The following is a 21,111-nucleotide window of genomic DNA, read 5'->3' as shown; positions in this document are numbered from 1 at the left end:
ATGTTTCTTAATATCTCATTTGTGTAAATAAACATCTCTTCATAGATGCCCATATATATATTTGCGTAGGACGGGGCCACATTCGACCCCATAGCTGTACCCTGTATCTCCATGTAAAATTTATCCTCAAAACGAAAATAATTATATTTCAACACTATCTTCAATAATTCACAGATAAACTTAATCTGATCAGGATCATAGTCAGAAGCTGTCTCCAGTATGTATTGGACCGCCTCTATACCCCCATCATGTGGGATGGAGGTATAGAGGCTCTCCACATCTAGGGTCACCAATAGACAAGGACCACTCAAACATTCCAAGTTTCTAATTATATTCAAAAACATTTGTGTATCTCGTAAGTAGGATTTGATCCCTACTACGAATGGTCTTAGTAACTGGTCAAGGTATTTCGCTATAGGGGCTAGGACCGATCAGATCCCAGCCACTATAGGTCGGCCGGGTGGGTTCTCCAGCCTTTTATGAATTTTGGGACATGTGTAGAAAACCAGAGTTATCGGATGATCCTGTGAAAGAAAAGTTGCAAGTTTATCATCAATTATATTGTTAGCCACTGCCAGCTGTACAACACCACTAATCAACTGTTGTATATCACATAATGGATCTTTATCCAACATCCGATACATCGATGTATCAGAGAGCTGCCGTAAGGCCTCACTCCGATACATCGACGTATCCATTACCACCACTGCCCCACCCTTATCCGCAGGTTTGATTGTAACAAGCCGATTATCTGCCAGTTCTCTCAATGCTCGATGTTCTTGCCTACTAATATTTTTGCGTACTGTAAGGCCCGTCAAATTCGGTTTCCTTAATAGTTCATCTATCTCATTCTGTACTTTTTTTAATATAAATATCTATGATCTGGCAAGATGGAGGCTGGAATTTACTTTTAAGACGTAGGCCGGTGTCCCTAAGTTGTAACTGATCTATCTCAACTTCCCTAGGGGCAAAGTCCAAAGTCCGAGGTGATGAGAAAAAATATTTCAGCTTGATAGCGCGGAAAAACCGCTGTAGCTCTATGTCCACTTCCAACGGACTAGGCGAGTTAGTAGGTGCAAATGATAGTCCATAATTCAATGCAGAGAGTTGCGTTGGGGAGAGTTCATAGGAGGAGATATTAGTGACTATCATATTCGCCGATACGGCCGATTTTGTCGAGATCGAAGTTGCTCCTTGATTCCCCCGTCTCTTACGTCCACCCCTACGTTTCCTTCTTGGCTTGAAGCTAAATCCGACGACATTTCTTGAGAGGAACTAGTAGGGATTTCAGATGTTTCTGATTGGTTATTTTTTGGCTTACTGCCAGGTCTCCCCCCTTGCCGCGGTCTCTGAGGGGGACGAGGATTTTGTGCTGGTCTCTGCCAGTTATAGATAAACCCAATAGAATAGTCATGTTCATCTCTTTGATATTTCTCTCGTTTGATGACTTGTATCTGTTTCTCATGTAATTCAAGATTAGTTGTCAATTCTTCTTCAAATGCCTCATATTCCACACTTGGGATGAGCTGTTTAAGTTTGGTTTTAAGTTCCATACGTTGTGCCTCCAGTCTGGGTAGTTCCTCTTGTATGCGTTCTATAGTCAAAACCATCGAATCGAATGAAGCTCTGTTCCATATCCTGCTCTATTTGTCACAGAACGTTTTATAAGTTGGAAACATTATAGGGGAGACGTTAGATCGCATTCCTCGAGGTATACGTTTGACCCTGTGATATTCTGCTAGGGTCCTTGCATGTAATTCAAAAGCAATATGGGTTCTTGCAAGTTTTGTAATCTGTCTCCGTATTGCTTTGTCATCAGCCATATTGAGAAAGGCCACCTCCTTGGAGACCTGTCTCATGATCCTGGTCGTCTCCTCTGGAGTATATGAGAATATCAGGGTTTCCACGTCAATCTCCTCCATAGTTGCACTGAGGGTGCTCTCACAATGTGCTGATAATCTACTTGTAAGCTATAAGTAAGTGTGGCAACAAGAGGAATGCATCACACTTACTTATAGCCAAAGATATCTTCCAAATTCCACTACTATTGGCACAAATAATAACTGTTTAGCTAGGTACAGCTGTATCCCTATATACTTTGGGCATCCATGGCAGTCGCTTAGGCTGCTATTGCTATGGTAATATGTTTGTTGTTACATAAATCTATTTGTGACTGGGTTTCTTTAATGGCTAATTTGTATTTTGGCTGAAAAGTTCAGGTAGCCCAGTAGTCATATAAAAAGGCACTGACAAATTAGATGTATGCAATATTTTCTTGCCCCTTTTATGGACAAGCTATCGGTTAATTTATGCTCAGATTGCCATTAGTTCAAATGTTCCTAATTCAGGTCATTACTTCTATTACCTGTTGTAGAAATGAGGAAAATAGTGTTTGACCGCCTCGGAAATATAAAAAAACAAAAAAAACAAGCAAACCTTTTTTATAGCAATTTGCATTTCACTGTAATATCCTACAAATCAGCCAAGCAATGCGCACATTTTCTGTGACGGAAACCTTTTCTGCTGCAGGCTTATTGTCATTTCCTTGTCAAACAACTTCCTAACACACTCTATATTTTCTAAGATCATTCTTGTCCATTGTCTATGATCCATATGCTACCGAGGAGTACATTGACTTAATTAATTTTAGATTTAAAGCAACAGAAAAGCCCTTTATTAAAACAGCAAGCCTGGAAAAGAATGGTGCCATAATTAAAATGTCATAGTGGGGATCCCTTGCTGAAAGTATGATTAGTAGGTGTTTCACTTAAGAGAAAGCAGGTCGGCTTCAAATATGAGTTATAAATTTAAGGAACACACACACTCATCACTTGCCTCTATTATTAGCATTTTTATTTGCTATGTACCTTAGGAAAGAATGTCAGATGTAATTTTATCCACTGGAAGAGATCTACAGTCCATAGAAATACTTTATTTTTCTTACATCAGGTTTCTATTTCACATGCATTTCTGACTGTTGGGGGAATTAAGACGCATTAAAAGGATGTAATAGTGCATTTCATTCTTAAAGGATAACTATGTGCTTATTAAACATGTGATGTAAATTGTTTAATAGGTACACAAGTTGTTTTGTAATTTAAAGCTGCCATAATTGGCCTCCCCTTCAACTGTGTGTTTCTAAGACTGCCAAGAATGCTTTCAGTTTTGCCACCAGTACTATTTTTGCACACAAGGACTCCCAGAATTTAGCAGTAAAATTGGGCGCTCACGGCCACCTGGTAATTTGGGCGTCGACATAGACCACAGTGTTAATGACAGCTATAGTGGCAGCCAATGCACAATTTGGGCTCTGAAGTTTGGCTATTACATTTGTAACCGAACCCACATTGGTACTGATGTGTTAGGTGTTGGTTGGGAGGCTTTAGAGTAAAATTATTGATATTCTACTATCGGCATTTCCAGTGCCCAATAGTTACCCAGTAGTAGAATATCATATCATTGCCAGTATTCTACTAGTGGCTTCAAACTGTGCCCAAATTTGTAGATGCTTTTTGTTTAAATGTACACCTCCCAAAATGCTTTCTCTAACCGGCTTACTGCTTTTATTTATTAGTTATTTAAGACAAGACAAGACCCAGAACATTTATATTGCGTTTTTTTTTCTGGTGGACTCAAAGCACCAGAGCTGCAGCCACAAGGGCGTTCTTAGTAGACAGTAGCACTGTTAAGGAGTCTTGGCCAAGGTTTCTTACTGAATTGATGCTGGCTTACTGAACAGATCTCATGTGATAGAGGCAGAGCCCTACCACTACACTATCCAGCCACTACATTTACATACTTTGCAAGTTACATGGTACCGGCATCTGATTTATTTTCCTTAGAATATTGCAGTTTAATAATTATTCCACAGCATGATGAAGCCCATTATGCTACCAGTTTGTTATAATATTGGGAAAGACAATTCATGTGTCAGGACCATGTGTAACCTCCTTTGGACCGTGGCGGACTTACACTGCTCACCAGCAGGTGGCCCTCTTGCCAGATTATTTTGGCAGCTTGTGCTCCTGTTCCTGTTTCCTGTACTGATGTTTGTCTGATTCACCTGGTTTTAACTCTTTCTTTGCCATATGGCCTTGCTACTTGCCTGCTAATTTTTGTACTGCGCATCCCTGTATATTGCTGTTTATATTTGTGTTTGAGGCCCACTTGTTTATTAGTTAGTTAGTGATTAAGGATTGTGCCATTGGTTGCTGTCGTGCTGTGGAGCATGCTGGTTTCATTTATGCTTGCATTGTTCTCACTTGCAAATAGTGCACTAAACTTCAAAAAGCAATTATTATTTCACTTTACCCAGTGTTTGGGATTTGGTATATTACTGCAAAACGTTGTTATCCACATGTCTGTGCAGTCATTCAGCAATCTGTCTGCTCAAACTGTGAGGGCTTGTTCACACTAAGAACGATTTCGCTCTTTTTTAGGCACTGGCAATTTTAAAAATCGCCTTAAAAACGCTAGTGCAATGATGCTCAATGTGAGTGTTCTCACATGAGCGATGTGCTTTCTATTGAATCGCAAATGCAGCTCCTGCACCATTTTCTGAGCATTTGTGACTCAATAGAAAGGATAGGGAAATCAGAATTGAAAAAGCGCTTAGAAAAGCGATTTCCCAAGTGCTTTTATTAATAAATACATTGTATTTATTCATTTCTGGTTCAAAGAGTTCACTTCTTGACTGACGTCAGGAAGGGTAAAAATCATCGCTCCACAAAAGAACTGAGAAAATCGCTTTTCTAAGCACAAAGCACAGGGAAAGACACTAACCAAATCGCTCAGCAGTCAGCACTTGCGATTGCATTAGTGACTTGTAATTTGAACAAGGCCTTATACTATGCAAACCCAAAGAACATACAAACTCCATGCAGATGGTGTGTTTTAACCTCCCTGGCGGTCTATTAAAACTGCCAGGGGGCAGCGCAGCACATTAATTTTTTTTTTAAATCATGTTGCTAGCCTAGCGCTAGCTACATGATAGCCGCAGTGCAGCGGCATTCCCCATTCCCCTCCCCTTCTGATCGCCTCCGGTGATCAGAGCAAACAGGAAATCCCTTTCAGAACGGGATTTCCTGTTTGGCTTCCCCCGTCACCATGGCGATGATCGGGATGACGTCATCGACTTCATCCACGTCATGGCGCACTAGGGAGTCCCGCTCCACCCCTTAGCGCTGCCTGGCGCTGATAGGCCATGCTGCGCAAGGGGTCTGGAGGGAGGGAGGCACGGCGGGTAGCGCCGACGATCGTAAAGTACAAAAACAAATTATGCAAATCCTCCACAGCGGCATAGCCCAAACTCAGTTCGGGTTTACCGCCAGGGAGGTTAAGGGGATTAAATTCAGGGCTGCATGGTGAAAATACAATCCATTAAGACAGGCACAATTCTGTCCCAGAAGTCTGAACAGAGTGTAAGCATTTTTGACATTCCCTTTGATGTGCTCTACAGGGGCTTTGATTTGTACTTGTTAAGGGATTTGAAAATGTTGGAAAGATTATATGAAATAATAAAAAATGAATATTTTAAGTTTGTCAAAAGTATGGCAAAAGTTTTCATTTTTTTAGGTGTTCTGTTGATTTTTTTTTTCTCAAAAAAGTATGGAAGGCAATGGAGAAAGGGATTTTTTATATGAAAATTATTTTTTTAAGTGTTTTCTATGGTGAAAATGTTGTTTTTACTGAAAAACAATTGCATAAATTATGCACCATACCTTTCACAATGCTTGAGCTCCTAATCCTTTCCTTTCAAAACTGTGGGGTTGACTCAGTATTATTATAAATTGAATTTTACCACACCATGCTAACTGCTCGAACCTTTATTACTTATTGTGAGATTACTAATCTAAGCTCTCGCATTCAAGCTGATGTAATAATCAGTGTTGCTTGTGAATTTTCGCCGGTCATTTCCGCATTGAAAATGCTATTTTTGATTTCGAGAACATTTTTACAAAAATAGCTTGTGTTGGAAAACCAATATTTTTACTGTGAAAAGCATGGAAATGCAGAAAAACTAAATTTTTACAGCAACTTTTTTAATGCAAAATACAATATTTCCCACGAAAATTCACGACAAGGACACAAAAACAACAAAACAAAGAAACTTATTTTTAATGCAATTTTTCGCTCGAAAATCAAAATTTTAAATAATTTTTGCATTCCCATCACTGGTAATAATAATAATCAGCAATGCTCATGGGCATGCATGTGTATAATTCTTAGTGCAAATAACATTTATACCCACACATTTATAGGCCATGGGACATTGCTTATTGAAGTTTACCAAACATAAATGAGAATATAATCTTCCATTATTAACCAACCACAAACAGAAGTGCTTCACCAAGTGCTTTTTCAGATGACTCAAGCAACCACCATAAGTTATTATTAAGAAGTCAGTGCAGATCAAAGAGGAATAAATACAGTCAGTAAATCTTCACCACTTTGATATTCCAACCTCACATGGTCTCGTAGCCAAACATCACCAGAGAAGAGTAAGAGGGGCTTACCATCTGCCAACAACCCACATTATAAGGTTTTATGTCTTGCATTTGGTGGTAATCCTAACGAACCTCAAGCAGATATGGATCCAAACTTCCACCACTCCCTCACTCCGATATAAGGTAAATATAAAAACAACAAAAAAACAGCAATTCTAAGTGTAAACCGTTTATTATAAAAACAATCGGTATAGACCATAAAAACCAAGATAAACACAAAGAAGAAAGAAAGAAGACAGGCGGCACCTTTAATGTCTTATTGGCTGTGGACCAGCTTACATGCTCAAGTTTTTATTAGGGGTTCCCAGTTCCTGGGCCCCGTATGTACTATAAGTCTTTGTTTTTATCTTGTTTTTTATGGTCTATACCGATTGTTTTTACAATAAACGGTTTACATTTAGAGTTGCCATTTTTTGTTGTGTTTATATATTGGCCTTCCTGGATACCATACCATATATCGGAGTGAGGGAATGGTGGTTTGGATCCATATCTGCTTGAAGTTCGTTAGGATTACCACCGAATGCGAGACATAAAACCTTATAATGTGGGTTGTTGGCAGCTGGTAAGCCCCTCTTAGAGGTGGACATAGGCCTGTGCAGGCCGTGCAGCCGCACAGGGGCCCCATGCTCTCTAAGGCCCATGCAGCTGCACCACAGTTAGGGGCTTAAGGCATGATTATTCCGTTTGCTCTTCTTTGTCTATGTTTCTCTGAAACCCAGGGGGAACAGTGATATTTGCTTATGGCCCAGTCATACACAAGTATGAAATGTGTGTTACAATAACACAGCGCCTACAGAATGTAACCCAGATTCATGTACTTTTATGTTATTTACATTATTTGGATCCAACCATAATCTGTTATGATTATGGCCACTCACATGGGGCCCCTTTATTTTATTCTGCACTGGGGCCTGCTGTTGGCTTTGTCCACTACTGCCTCTTTTTCTTTTCTGGTGATATTTGGCCACGAGACCATGTGAGGTTGGAATATCACCGTGGTGAAGTTTTATTGACTGTATTTATTCCTCTTTGATCTGCGCTGACTTCTTAATACTAATTTTGTGGACTTTGGACATTGTTCATTCTCAGCAGTGATCATATGTTCTATTTCCTTGCCGCTGATAAACTGTTTGCTTGAACCACCATAAGTTACCACCATAAAAACCACCATCACTATCCTCTCACTTCAGCGAGAGACACTACCCAACACTTTCTTTGCACTTTAATGGGAGACCTTACCCCCAATAAGTACAAGCTTGGGATAAAGTACCTTGAAACAGGAAACCACCACTTAGTTCTCTCTCTTGTGGTATCTCTTAGCATAATCATGGTTACCACAAGTTATGGTATTAGCCTGATAACTAGAGTTGGGCCGAACGGTTCGCCGGCGAACGTGGTTCGCGCGAACTTAGGTGGTTCGCGTGCGGGTACCGCACGCGAACGTTTTGCGGAAGAAGTTCGGTTCGCCCCATAATGCACCTGAGGGTCAACTTTGACCCTCTACATCACAGTCAGCAGGCCCAGTGTAGCCAATTAGGCTACACTAGCCCCTGGAGCCCCACCCCCCTTATATAAGGCAGGCAGCGGCGGCCATTACGGCCACTCGTGTGCCTGCATTAGTGAGAGTAGGGCGAGCTGCTGCAGTCTCTCATATAGGGAAAGATTAGTTAGGCTTAACTTCTTCCTGGCTGCATACCTGTTCTGTTCAGTGAGCCCTCAGCCCACTGCATACCTGTTTAGTGATCCTGCCACTGCATACCTGTTTAGTGATCCTGCCACTGCATACCTGTTCTGTGAACCCACCCACCACCACTGCATACCTGTTCAGTGATCCTGCCACTGCATACCTGTTCTGTGAACCCACCCACCACTGCATACCTGTTCTGTGAACCCACCACTGCATACCTGTTCTGTGAACCCACCCACCACTGCATACCTGTTCAGTGATCCTGCTGCCACTGCATACCTGTTCTGTGAACCCACCACTGCATACCTGTTCTGTGAACCCACCACTGCATACCTGTTCAGTGAACCCGCCACTGCATACCTGTTCTGTTCAGTGGACCCGCCACTGTATACCTGTTTAGTGAACCCGCCACTGCATACCTGTTCTGTTCAGTGGAGTTTGGTGTGTCAGTGTGAAGCAGTACCTTAATTACACTACCTGATTGATGTATACACATGCAAGATGTTTTAAAGCACTTTAGGCCTGTCATTTAGCATTCAATGTGATTTCTGCCCTTAAAACGCTGCTTTTCGTCAAATCCAGATTTTTCCCGGGGACTTTTGGCGTGTATCCCACTCCGCCATGCCCCCCTCCAGGTGTTAGACCCCTTGAAACATCTTTTCCATCACTTTTGTGGCCAGCATAATTATTTTTTTTTTCAAAGTTCGCATCCCCATTGAAGTCTATTGCGGTTCGCGAACTTTAACGCGAACCGAACCTTCCGCGGAAGTTCGCGAACCCGGTTAACGAACCTAAAATCGGAGGTTCGGCCCAACTCTACTGATAACGCCACTACCATAACATTACTGTGAGTCGCGCTAATAGCATAACTCACTGTAACCTGCTGCCGGTATTAATGGTAATGTTGCCATGCGCTGACTGCACACAGCAAAATGACCACAGCTTTGTGAATAAACTGCCTTATGTGAACTGTGTATGTACTTTGTGTTTGTGTTGATGTTTTGATTGTACTTTATGTCAGCTAGCTATGTATGTTACTGGTATCCACTGTTGTCTGTACTGTACTCTGTACAGAGTCACAAGAGATGGTGGCACTTTATAAATAAAATAATAATAATGGAGAAACTGATTTTACTATTTAAATTCATGCTGGTGGTTCTGAATAATCAGCAGCTGAAAATACAGCTAATATATGTGTGAGCTTCTAATTCTATCGCAGGAAGCTGCATACATATACTGCTGTGCCTCTGGACACTGCATTTAGTCACTTAGAATACTGCCACCTAAAAGGAATTCAGAATTCCATATTAAAAATGATCCAGATGCTGGCAGACTTGGAAGAAACATGCTATTGTATTGAATTAATCAACTTTTCAAACTTGCAGTAATTATTTCACAATTTTTTTCAGGATAGTTTTCACTTCCTATCAAGATTGGGAATGCCTGAAGCCTGCTATACACTAGCAGACCTTCTGTCAACTTACCCAAAAGATAGAGCCTCCCCAGAGCCCTATGCAGAGTATTACCGCAGCAAAGTGCTCTGACACTCACCCCTCCAGCTGACGTTTTTCTCGTCTGTGCTGCCTTATTTCTCAGTGCCTGCAGTGTATTGGAGATGAGGGCAGCACAGAGGAGAAAGCATGCCAACTTGAGAGCTGAGTAAGACTGTGAGATCGCTTCACTGTGGTTACTCTGTATAGGGCCCGGGAGAGCAGCATCAGCAGAGGGACATGTCACCGGCTCTAGTTTCCCTGCATACAGTAGATACCACCACACTACTGCTCTATCTTTTTATCACTTATTCATTGTCAATTGAACTTTCAGTCCTTCAAAACACGCTCTACTTTCAACTGTTGTGTTGTTAAGATGTAGTCTCACTGCTCAAGTGAACAGTTGACGAGCAAGTCACTTTAGACAAGACAAGACACAAAACATTGATATTGCGGTTTTCTCCTGGCTGACTCAAAGCGCCAGAGCTGAAGCCACTAGGGCAAGCTCTATAGGCAGTAGCAGTGTTACAGACTCTTGCCCAAGGTCTCTTACTGAGTAAGTGCGGTCTTAAAGAGGAACTTCAGCCTAAACAATCATACTGTCATTAAGTTACATTAGTTATGTTAATTAAAATAGGCAATATAATCTCTTACCCACCCTGTTTTTAAAGAACAGGCAAATGTTTGTGATTTCATGGGGGCAGCCATCTTTTTCATGGTGGCAGCCATCTTTTTGGTTGAAAGAAGGTGACAGGGAGCATGAGACACACTTCCAACTGTCCTGTGTCCTGATCACCCCTCCCAGCTGCGCGCACTAGGCTTCAAATCTCACATTTAAAATTTAAAAAAACTAATTTGCACCAAAACAGCAGAAGGAGAACAAAAAACATCAGAAATCCCATTATGCTTTGCACAGCATCAGGGGAAAAATGCCCGGGCAGTTTTCTTCTGTGCAGCTAAAAATGAGGTTGGGTAAGAAAAACAAAGTTCTGATGCTGTGAAACTGTTAAAGAAACACCAAGCCTTTTCAGTGCTGCTGAGTAGATTTTTAGTTTGGAGGTTCACTTTAAGGCTCATACACACGCTCAACAAAAGTATTTTAAATGCACAATTATCAAACAACTTTTGTTGTTGAAACAAGTTGAAACAACCAAAAAAAGTTGTTTGCTATTGTTCAAACAATTGATAATATGCACAAAATGTATTCTTCTTTCCACACAGGGGCATAACTACAAATCATGGTGCACACCAACAAAAGTTTGATGGCACCCCCTTAATGTTCACAACCCGTCCCTTGACTCCATTTGGTGACCCTCACAGCTTGGCAGCCCATCTTGCAAGGTTCATAAAACAAGTGTGGACATCAGGTTCTTCACACCCATAATATGTGTAGCCACAAAACACCTGATCTGGAGTATCAGAGAAAAGGAAGGTAAGTAGTAGGGGCCCCAAACACCTCTGGGCCCCCCTGCGGTCCCAGAAGCTGCTCCCTCCTAGTTATGCTCCTGTGTATTGACTAACTCCATAGACAATCACTGTATAAAGCTAAGTGACAAGGCTAGCCTCCCAAAATGTTCCTCAGGAATGCCAGCAAACAACCAAACAAGGTAATTCCGCTCAACTGAGCCGAGTGCACACATCCAGTGTTTGATTGCTTGGCCAATAATTGAATAATTTTACCTTTTCCATTTAATATAGACAAGGTAATATAGCTTACCTACACAATCTGTACATATTAAAACATTGGATTAAAAATCTGTTGTCGCTCATGCTACATACTACATGGAGGTGGTAAAATTGGTCAGTAATTGGACAACCACAATTTGATGTGTCTATTAGGCTTAAAGATGCTGAATAAAGCTTATACCACTTGAATTCTGTGGAACCTAACTTCACATGTATGTGCATAGAGATGTTGCGAACATAGAATTTTCCTCAAACTTCCGCAAATGTTCGTGAACAGGTGACTTCAATGGGCAGGCACATTTTAAAACCTAAAAAGATTGTTTCTGGCCACAAAAGTGATGGGAAACTTGTTTCAAAGGGTCTAACACCTGGACTGGGGCATGCCAGAGGGGGATCCATGCCAAAAGTCCCACCCAAAATTACGGAGTTGACGCAAAGTCAGGTTTTAATCCCTAAAAGGCAGAAATCACATTATGCACAGCTCTGGGTGCCAGTGGGCTGTGGAGTGTCTCACACAAAGAAATGCAATAGTACTATCAGAATACAGTGAAATAATAATGCTCTAGAGTGGCTCTGTGCCTGCAACTTAATGAGGCAACTGCAGTAGTGTGCACACAGCTCTGGGTGTCAGTGGGCTGTGGAATGTCTCACACAGAGAGATACAATAGTACTATCAGAATACAGTGAAATAATAATGCATTGGAGTGGTTCTGTGCCTGCAAATTAATGAGGCAACAGCAGTAGTGTGCACACAGCTCTGGGTGTCAGTGGGCTGTGGAGTGCCACACACAAAAAAAAACCCACAGGAGGATGATGTGCTAGCCTTCAAAGGGGCTGTTTGGGGTGATTTCACAGCAAGTGAGGAACAAGAACACAGGCCTAGCTAATGCTTTCCCTACCTATCTGTAGCAAGTCTGACCCTGCTCTCACTAACAGTCAGCAGCCAGCAGAGAATTAATCCAATATGGCCACCCCAACTGCTTTTTGATAGGGGTGGGGGGTCCAGGAAGGGGTGCTGGCTGATTGGCTGCCATGTGTCTGCTGACTGTGAGGTAAGGGGTCAAAGTTTGGCTCAATGATAATGTATAGGGGCGAATCGAACGCGCCAAATGTTCGCTGCCCGCCATGAATGCAAACCGTGGATGTTCGCAGATTACTGCTCACCGGCAAACAGTTCGGGCCATCTCTATATATGCAATGATATCACATTTTAATTCTGTATGTGGAAAGTAAATACCCCTCTATTGAATTTAGTATTAAAGCCTCTTTTTCATGGGTGGCTGCGCCCCGACTGCCAGTCATGAGCACCTTCCAGATACAATTCAATGCAGCTGAATGGTGTTTGGAACAACATGTATTGGCTTTAGACACACTGTGGTATTACCTGATGGTAAAAATATGCAGCTTGTCACATTTAAGGGGCCGGCCATTGCCACGCTCAGATGCAACTCCAGAGGAGTGCAGCCTAGTCATCGCCCATTCTGAGTGCTAGCAACTGCCTGACCATTGAGTGGTAGCAGCTGACAGGCGGTGAATCTCCTCCTTTCCCCTCCCGTGGAAAATATTCCTAAATCTGATCTTGCCGGCTGACGCAGAGATTTTCCTCTAATTCTCTGCTCTCCAGTGCCATTCATATACAATGACTAAACAGTTCAGGTGCAGACATTGACATACCTGTAAAGTGTGGTATTTTCTGACCACTGGGCTATGTTACCTTTTTTCTACAGCAGCAGCTGCTCATGAAAATAATTTGTTACATAGTTACATAGTTACATAGTTACTTTGGTTGAAAAAAGACATACGTCCATCGAGTTCAACCAGTACAAAGTACAACTCCAGCCTGCTCCCTCACATATCCCTGTTGATCCAGAGGAAGGCGAAAAAACCCTTACGAGGTAAAAATTCCTTCCCGACTCCAGATGGCAATCAGATAAAATCCCTGGATTAACATCATTGGCATTACCTAGTAATTGTAGCCATGGATGTCATTCAACGCAAGGAAAGCATCTAAGCCCCCTTTAAATGCAGGTATAGAGTTTGCCATAACGACTTCCTGTGGCAATGCATTCCACATCTTAATCACTCTTACTGTAAAGAACCCTTTCCTAAATAAATGGCTAAAACGTTTTTCCTCCATGCGCAGATCATGTCCTCTAGTCCTTTGAGAAGGCCTAGGGACAAAAAGCTCATCCGCCAAGCTATTATATTGCCCTCTGATGTATTTATACATGTTAATTAGATCTCCTCTAAGGCGTCTTTTCTCTAGACTAAATAAACCCAGTTTATCTAACCTTTCTTGGTAAGTGAGACCTTCCATCCCACGTATCAATTTTGTTGCTCGTCTCTGCACCTGCTCTAAAACTGCAATATCTTTTTTGTAATGTGGTGCCCAGAACTGAATTCCATATTCCAGATGTGGCCTTACTAGAGAGTTAAACAGGGGCAATATTATGCTAGCATCTCGAGTTTTTATTTCCCTTTTAATGCATCCCAAAATTTTGTTAGCTTTAGCTGCAGCGGCTTGGCATTGAGTACGATTATTTAACTTGTTGTCGATGAGTACTCCTAAGTCCTTCTCCAAGTTTGATGTCCCCAACTGTATCCCATTTATTTTGTATGGTGTTAGACCATTGGTACGACCAAAATGCATGACTTTACATTTGTCAACATTGAATTTCATCTGCCATGTATGTGCCCATATAGCCATCCTATCCAGATCCTGTTGCAATATAACACTATCTTCCTCAGAGTTGATGATTCTGCACAATTTTGTATCATCTGCAAAAATAGCAACATTGCTCACTACTGTATCCACTAGGTCATTAATAAATAAATTGAAGAGCACTGGACCCAGTACAGACCCCTGTGGGACCCCACTGCTAACAGTCTCCCATTTTGAGTATGATCCATTGACCACAACTCTTTGTTTTCTGTCCATTAGCCAGTTCCCTATCCAAGCACACAGACTCTTCCCCAGTCCTTGCATCCTCATCTTTTGCACCAGACTTTTGTGGGGAACAGTGTCGAATGCCTTAGCAAAGTCTAAGTATATCACATCTACAGCATTCCCAATATCCATATTAGCATTCACTACCTCATAAAAGCTGAGCATGTTAGTCAAACAGGACCTGTCTTTAGTAAACCCATGTTGATGCTGAGAAATAAGATTATTTTCTACTATGAAGTCATGTATAGTATCTCTTAGTAACCCCTCAAATAGTTTGCATACAACTGATGTTAAGCTTACAGGTCTATAATTTCCTGGATCTGATTTTTTGCCCTTCTTAAATAATGGGAAAACGTGGGCTGTACGCCAATCCACTGGGACTCTGCCAGTTGCAAGAGAGTCACAAAAGATAAGATAAAGGGGTTTATCTATAACTGAACTTAATTCCCTTAGGACCCGAGGATGCATGCCATCCAGGCCAGGTGCCTTGTCTATTTTTAATTTATTTAGTCTTGCCTTTACTTCTTCCTGCGTTAAGTATTTAATATTACAGTTAGAAGATTGAGACTCTTCCGCCTCTGTAATTTGCAACAGTGCTGTTTCCTTTGTAAAGACAGAAGCAAAGAAAGCATTTAATAACTCTGCCTTACCTTGGTCATCCACCATTGAGTTCCCACCCTCATCCTTTAGGAGTCCTATACAGTCAACCTTTCTTTTTTTAGAGTTGATGTACTTGTAAAACTTTTTTGGGTTAGATTTGATATCCCTAGCGATTTGATTTTCAGCTTCGATCTTTGCCAGCCTAATTTCTTTTTTACAATTTTTATTGCACTCCTTATAATTGCTTAGTGCAGTCTCGGTCCCCTCCTGTTTTAGGACCTTATAGGCATTCTTTTTCCTCTTCATTTTATCTTTAACCTTTCTATTCATCCATAGAGGCCTTTTTTTATTCCTAGACATTTTGTTTCCATATGGGATATACATACTACAATATTGATTGAGAATACGTTTAAAAGCTTGCCATTTCCCTTCAGTGTCCTCCCCTTGTAGTACATTATCCCAGTTCACCAAACTTAGTGCCTGCCTGATTTGATTGAACTTTGCTTTTCTAAAATTCATAGTTTTAGTGGTCCCGCTGCCCCGTGGCCTATCAGTCACCAGATCAAACGTTATCATGTTGTGATCACTATTTCCCAAATGTTCTTGAACCTGCACATTTGATACATTATCTGGTCTATTCGAAATGATCAGATCCAGTAACGCATTCCCCCTAGTTGGTTCCGTTACCATTTGAGTCAAGTAATTGTCCTGTAGTGCTGCCAGAAATCTGCTGCTTTTACCAGAATGGGTAGCCTCAATACCCCAGTCAATGTCTGGAAAGTTGAAGTCGCCCATAACTATGACCTCATTTTTACTTGCCGCTTTTTCAATTTGCTGTAGTAATTGCAGTTCTGCAGCTTCATTAATATGAGGTGGTCTGTAGCATACCCCAATAAGCAATTGGCAACTTTTATTTCCACCATGAATATTTACCCAAACGGACTCCACATCTTCGCAATCTTCCTCCATCTCATCGTTGAGGACAGCTGTAAAAGAATTCTTAACAAAGAGACAAACCCCTCCACCTTTTTTCCCTGTTCTATCCCTCCTGAACACATTGTATCCTTTTAAATTGGCTATCCAGTCATGACTTTCATCCATCCATGTCTCGGTTATTCCCACAATGTCATAGCCTTTGTCATTCAGAATGAACTTGTGTGGGAGATAACATTGTATTACAAAAATAGTATTGACTATCGCAACAATATATTTTTGTTACTGCTGTGCTAGATAGGAATACCTGTTTTACCGCAAGTAAAAATTCATTTTATGGCCTAGTGCACACCAGAGCGTTTCGGCAGCGTTTTTCGTTCCGCTTGCGGATGTGGAAACGCTTGGGTAATGTATTTCAATTGGCTGGTGCACACCAGAGCGGGAGGCGTTTTGCAGAAACGCATACTCCCGGGCTGCTGCAGATTTTGGATTGCGGAGGCGTTTCTGCCTCCAATGTAAAGTATAGGAAAAACGCAAACCGCTCTGAAAAACGTCAGTTCAGAGCGGTTTTGTAAGCGTTTTTGTTACAGAAGCTGTTCAGTAACAGCTTTACTGTAACAATATATGAAATCTACTACACCAAAAACGCTTCCCAAAACCGCAAAATGCTAGGGTAAATGCTGCCGAAAAATAAGAAAAAGCGTTTTCAAAATCTGCTAGCATTTTGCGGATCTGCTAGCGGGTTTTGGTGTGCACCAGGCCTAAAAAAGTAGTTCTCAGCACAGAAGTCATTAACTCCCTTCAAATTAATTTAATATGCCATCAAGAACATGATTTGCCACATAACAAACATTCTACCATATTATTTATAGACGTATTTTGCATCCTGCATAAATAAATGAATGTGTGAAGATAGATCCAGTTAATTAAAAACATGTAAATTGTTAATTAATGAAATAATACGATTGAATAATTTGATTTCAGCTACAACAATTTAAAGATGATCAATGAAAATCCATTAACATGTAGACATTTGGGTCCATTTATCTGGGCATGCCAGGGAAATGGTGGTGGCCACTAATGACCCAATCTTTTCTGTCAATCTTTCTTACCAAATATATGTAGTAGAAGGATAAACTGATTGGATATATTGGATGGATACATTAGGCAGCCTCTTATATTACATAGAAATGGTAAGATTGGACAAAAAAGATTGTGGCCATTAGTGGCCACCGTTAAGAGATGCTCAATGAGATCCCAGTTTGTCTACGTTGCATGCATTTTAATGCAGATTGTACATAGCTTGGAATTGGGCCAATTCAATCAAGAAGTGCATTTAATTGGCTCTATTCCATATTGCGCACACACAGATTCGACTCTGAGCCCTCTGTCTGAGTAGGATTGTCAGATTTAAAGGACACCTGAAGTGAGACCTTGAAAACTGCCATATTTATTTTCTTTTAAACAAAGAAAATTGCCTGGCTGCCCTGCTGATCCACTGTCTCTAACACTTTTAGCAATAGACCCTGAACAAGCATATGCAGATCAGATGTTTGCAGCCTGCTTGTTTCAGGTGTGTGATTCAAACACCAAGAATGATCTAGGACTACCAGGCAATATGGCAGCCTCCATTTATGCTTCTCACTTCAGGTGTCCTTTAATTTTATAAAGCAGCCAAAATGCTCTTCACAAAATAGCCAAAAATAGCCAAATAGACAAAAATCTACTTAACACATAGGCTAGAACTAGTCTTTGCTATCGGTGGGAGTGCCACATCAAAATGAAGTGGGCGTGCCACATCAAATTTATTGGTACACTCCAGGGGTTTTTTGCGTTTCGCAGGTATATTCCCGCTTCCTCAGGCAATAAAAAATAAGGAGTACACACAATACAGTCTCAAGGTCACAATAAGCGCCTGTGTCACAGAGACGCTTATCGTGACCATGGGACAGTACTTTGTGTACTCCTATTTTTTATTGCCTGAGGAATATACCTGCGAATCGCGTTGCAAAAAACCCTGGAGTGTACCAATTAATGTGATTGTTTTGAATACACAGTTTTTGTGTCTGCTTGCAGTGGTGGTAAGTCCACCACTGCCTCCTAAGCAATTTTAAAAGTTTTAAGAATTGATTTTATCCTGTTGGCGCCTCTGTTCTTCATTACGTTATAATTGATATCCACCCCTGGTGGAGGGGGATACCCCTTTCTTTCTCCTGTCTACAGAGAGCGACTTCTGAATCCTGAGTGAGGACAGGCTAATCTCCTCACCTTCCTGTACAGTGGTTACTTGGAGGTAACCCTGGTGAGTATATATTATACTTTATGCAATTAATGTGGAAGCCCCTGTCAATTTGTTTTTATATCATATGAGGAACGCTGCTGGTCCATTGTGGAAGTATGTAATAATAATGTCACACATGCCTCACATTTGGCTTCATTCTACCTGCCAAATTAAACTCTAAATTCGTTTAGAAAGTGGAGCTCTTCAAAATAACACAGCCAGCTTTAATGCTATACCTTTAGCAGCAGCTAATAATTACTTTGAGAAACCAAATCAGTATAGCATGAAATACAAGACATTATTTTTCTTTGTAAAAATGATTTCCTAGAAGCATGATTTCCTATTTAAGCTGCATCATGTATTAACCAGGTGTGATTTAGAGATGGAAATGACCAGTGTTCTTAACATTAACATCTCTGCCATTAGGAGACCAATTTGCTGCATTATTAGCTGCTCAGGTTTTCCAACTGAAGAAAAATAAAGCATAGAAAAAAAATAAAAATAATGGACAACACAGACAGGAGTTTGGTTCAATGCCTTGTTCAAGGACTTCTGCACGCGAATGTTGTGTTATTCTGTGAGAAATTAATGGGGATTTGGGGCTGGAGATGAGAGCTTAGGTGCTTGTGGAGGTCACTAACTGACAATGGAATCATAGCTTAGGAAAACCTCTGGGGTTTTTTCTCAATGCAAACTAACAAGACGTTGTGATCATTTCTTAGAGAATGGCCTTGTATCAAGCTGGATTTAAATGCAGATTATAAAGTGAACTGCATACCCCTGTTAGTATTATCGTAGAGGAAAGAAGAAAGAAAAATAAAAAAAAATACAGAAATATGCTGAACAGAGATGGGCTTGGAAAGTGGTCTCCATTGAGGCAGTAGGAGCTGTCAATCAAAGACGTTGACAGGCTGTAGAGATTGACAGACAAGCCCTCTCTCCTGACTCCAGCTATCATGGGGAATGAGGGAAAGTGTCTACAAGAACACGCTAAATTGCCAAAGTCATTACGAGTCGCCAATTACCAAAGAAAGATAACAAGGTATAGTTTAGAAGACGAAGAGGATGGAAGAAGGAAAAAGAAAAGAAAGGATAAAATTGATGCCATTGGGGGAAAAAAAATTCAATAGATCAAGTGCTTCAGAAGTTTAGGAAAACAAAATACAGCATTTAGGGAATACACAGTGAAGTTCTGTCAACAGACAATAAAATTTTATCTCAGATATGTATGTTTTATACCTATGTGCAGCTTTAAATGAAAACAAAACCACATGCCGATAAATATGCTGCACCGTGAAAATAGCATTTGTATATTATTTACAAGTAAAAGCTACTCAGCTGATTCCAAAAACAAAGAATTGTTTACGGTAATTTTGTTAACAGCATATTATTTCAGTCGGTTAGAGGGACAGTATAACACAGTATCTTTTAAATGGATTTTATGCAGATGTGCATGTATTATATATACTCCGTTATACAGCCTAAATAAGAAGAAAAAAACATAGACACACACAAACAATAGAGAAATAAAATGATTTGTTCAAAAAGCTTTGATGCATTAAATTCTTTTGATTGGTGAAACAAGTCATGTTAATAGAAGTCTTTTTTTATTTGTCACTTACAAGAGTCATATATGAAGGTAGAGTCACCTTCTTTTGGAGTCGTATACCATAAGGGTGGATTCACACTTACAACACTTTTTTTTAATGAGCTTTTCTGCATTCGTCTTCCGCGGTCATCAGACAGCGGTGATTGTGGGCGATGGGAATAACACGCAGTGTGTGTGATATTATGCTACAGGCAGCAAGTGTTTTTCCTTGCATGCGGGAACCGCATTATATGTGAACCAGTCCATTATTGAATATGTGCTGCCACATCTAATGCAATTCTGAATGCAGCATGTGCGATTGCCTCTAGTGTGAACCCTGCTTTAATGCTTTTATTTTCAGCTCGGTAGCTATCTGCCCCCTTTTGTTACTGGGAAAACCTTGACTGTAAAGAGGGAAACCCAGAGTCCCTGAAGCCAGAGAAAACCAGTTATAAGCAAGTAGGCGGCATACAACTTCATACAACTTTCTGCCACATTTACTGTAAATAAACAGTATGGAAATCAGTGGCAGCAGTTCTCAAAACCTGAGAAAGGACAATGTCCAAAGTCCAAGATTAAGCAAATATGTAAATCATTACAGGTGTTTTGTGTTAATGTGTTTTAGAAAGGTAAAGACAATTGAGTGGGTCAATTGTACAGGTTCAAGCAAATATGTAAAAAAATAATTGCAGGTCTCTAAGAGCAAGCAAGAGCCAACGTTAACAATTAACAGTGTGGGCTTCCTCCATGATTAGGATTCCAATACAGCATGTGATCATCCCCCCTCTCCACCCAGGATAGGTAGCCAGTGGTAGGCCCCAGTATTGGTAGCTAGATGTAGCACTCCCATTATAGGTAGCTCTCTCTGCATATGCCTGGGTTCTCCTCCTTCCATGTTTGTGCTGCTCCCCCCTCTAACACTGCACCCTAGTCAGTGACCTGTCGCCTGCCCCTAGAAATGCTCACTGCAAAAATAAATTACATTATTTAAGCAATGCTTTAATGTAACCTAGAAGTGAGAGGAAGGCTGTTGTTTTGTCCTTTTAAACTATGCCAATTTCAGGTTTGCACTCATGATTCTATACTTTCAGCAAATGACCTAGAGCAAGTATGAATGTCGAGTGCTATGATAAAAGTCTCCCTATACTAGTTGCATGCTTGATTCAGGTGTGCGATTTAGACACTAGTGCAACCAAAAGGATCAGCAGGACACCAGGCAACTGTCATTCTATACTAGGAAATAAATATGACAGCCTCTATATCCCTCTTACAACAGGGTCCCTGTAAGTAAAGGTTAGCTTTAAGGTCTGTACAGAACAGAGCTGGATTAAGATGAAATAGGACCCTTGGCAAGGTAGTAGATTTGGGCCCCCCTTGTGGTCCTTTTGGTAAG

This window comes from Hyperolius riggenbachi, chromosome 2 (genome assembly GCF_040937935.1).
Source record: "Hyperolius riggenbachi isolate aHypRig1 chromosome 2, aHypRig1.pri, whole genome shotgun sequence".
Lineage (NCBI taxonomy): Eukaryota > Metazoa > Chordata > Amphibia > Anura > Hyperoliidae > Hyperolius > Hyperolius riggenbachi.
Note: the sequence above shows the minus strand (reverse complement) of the source record.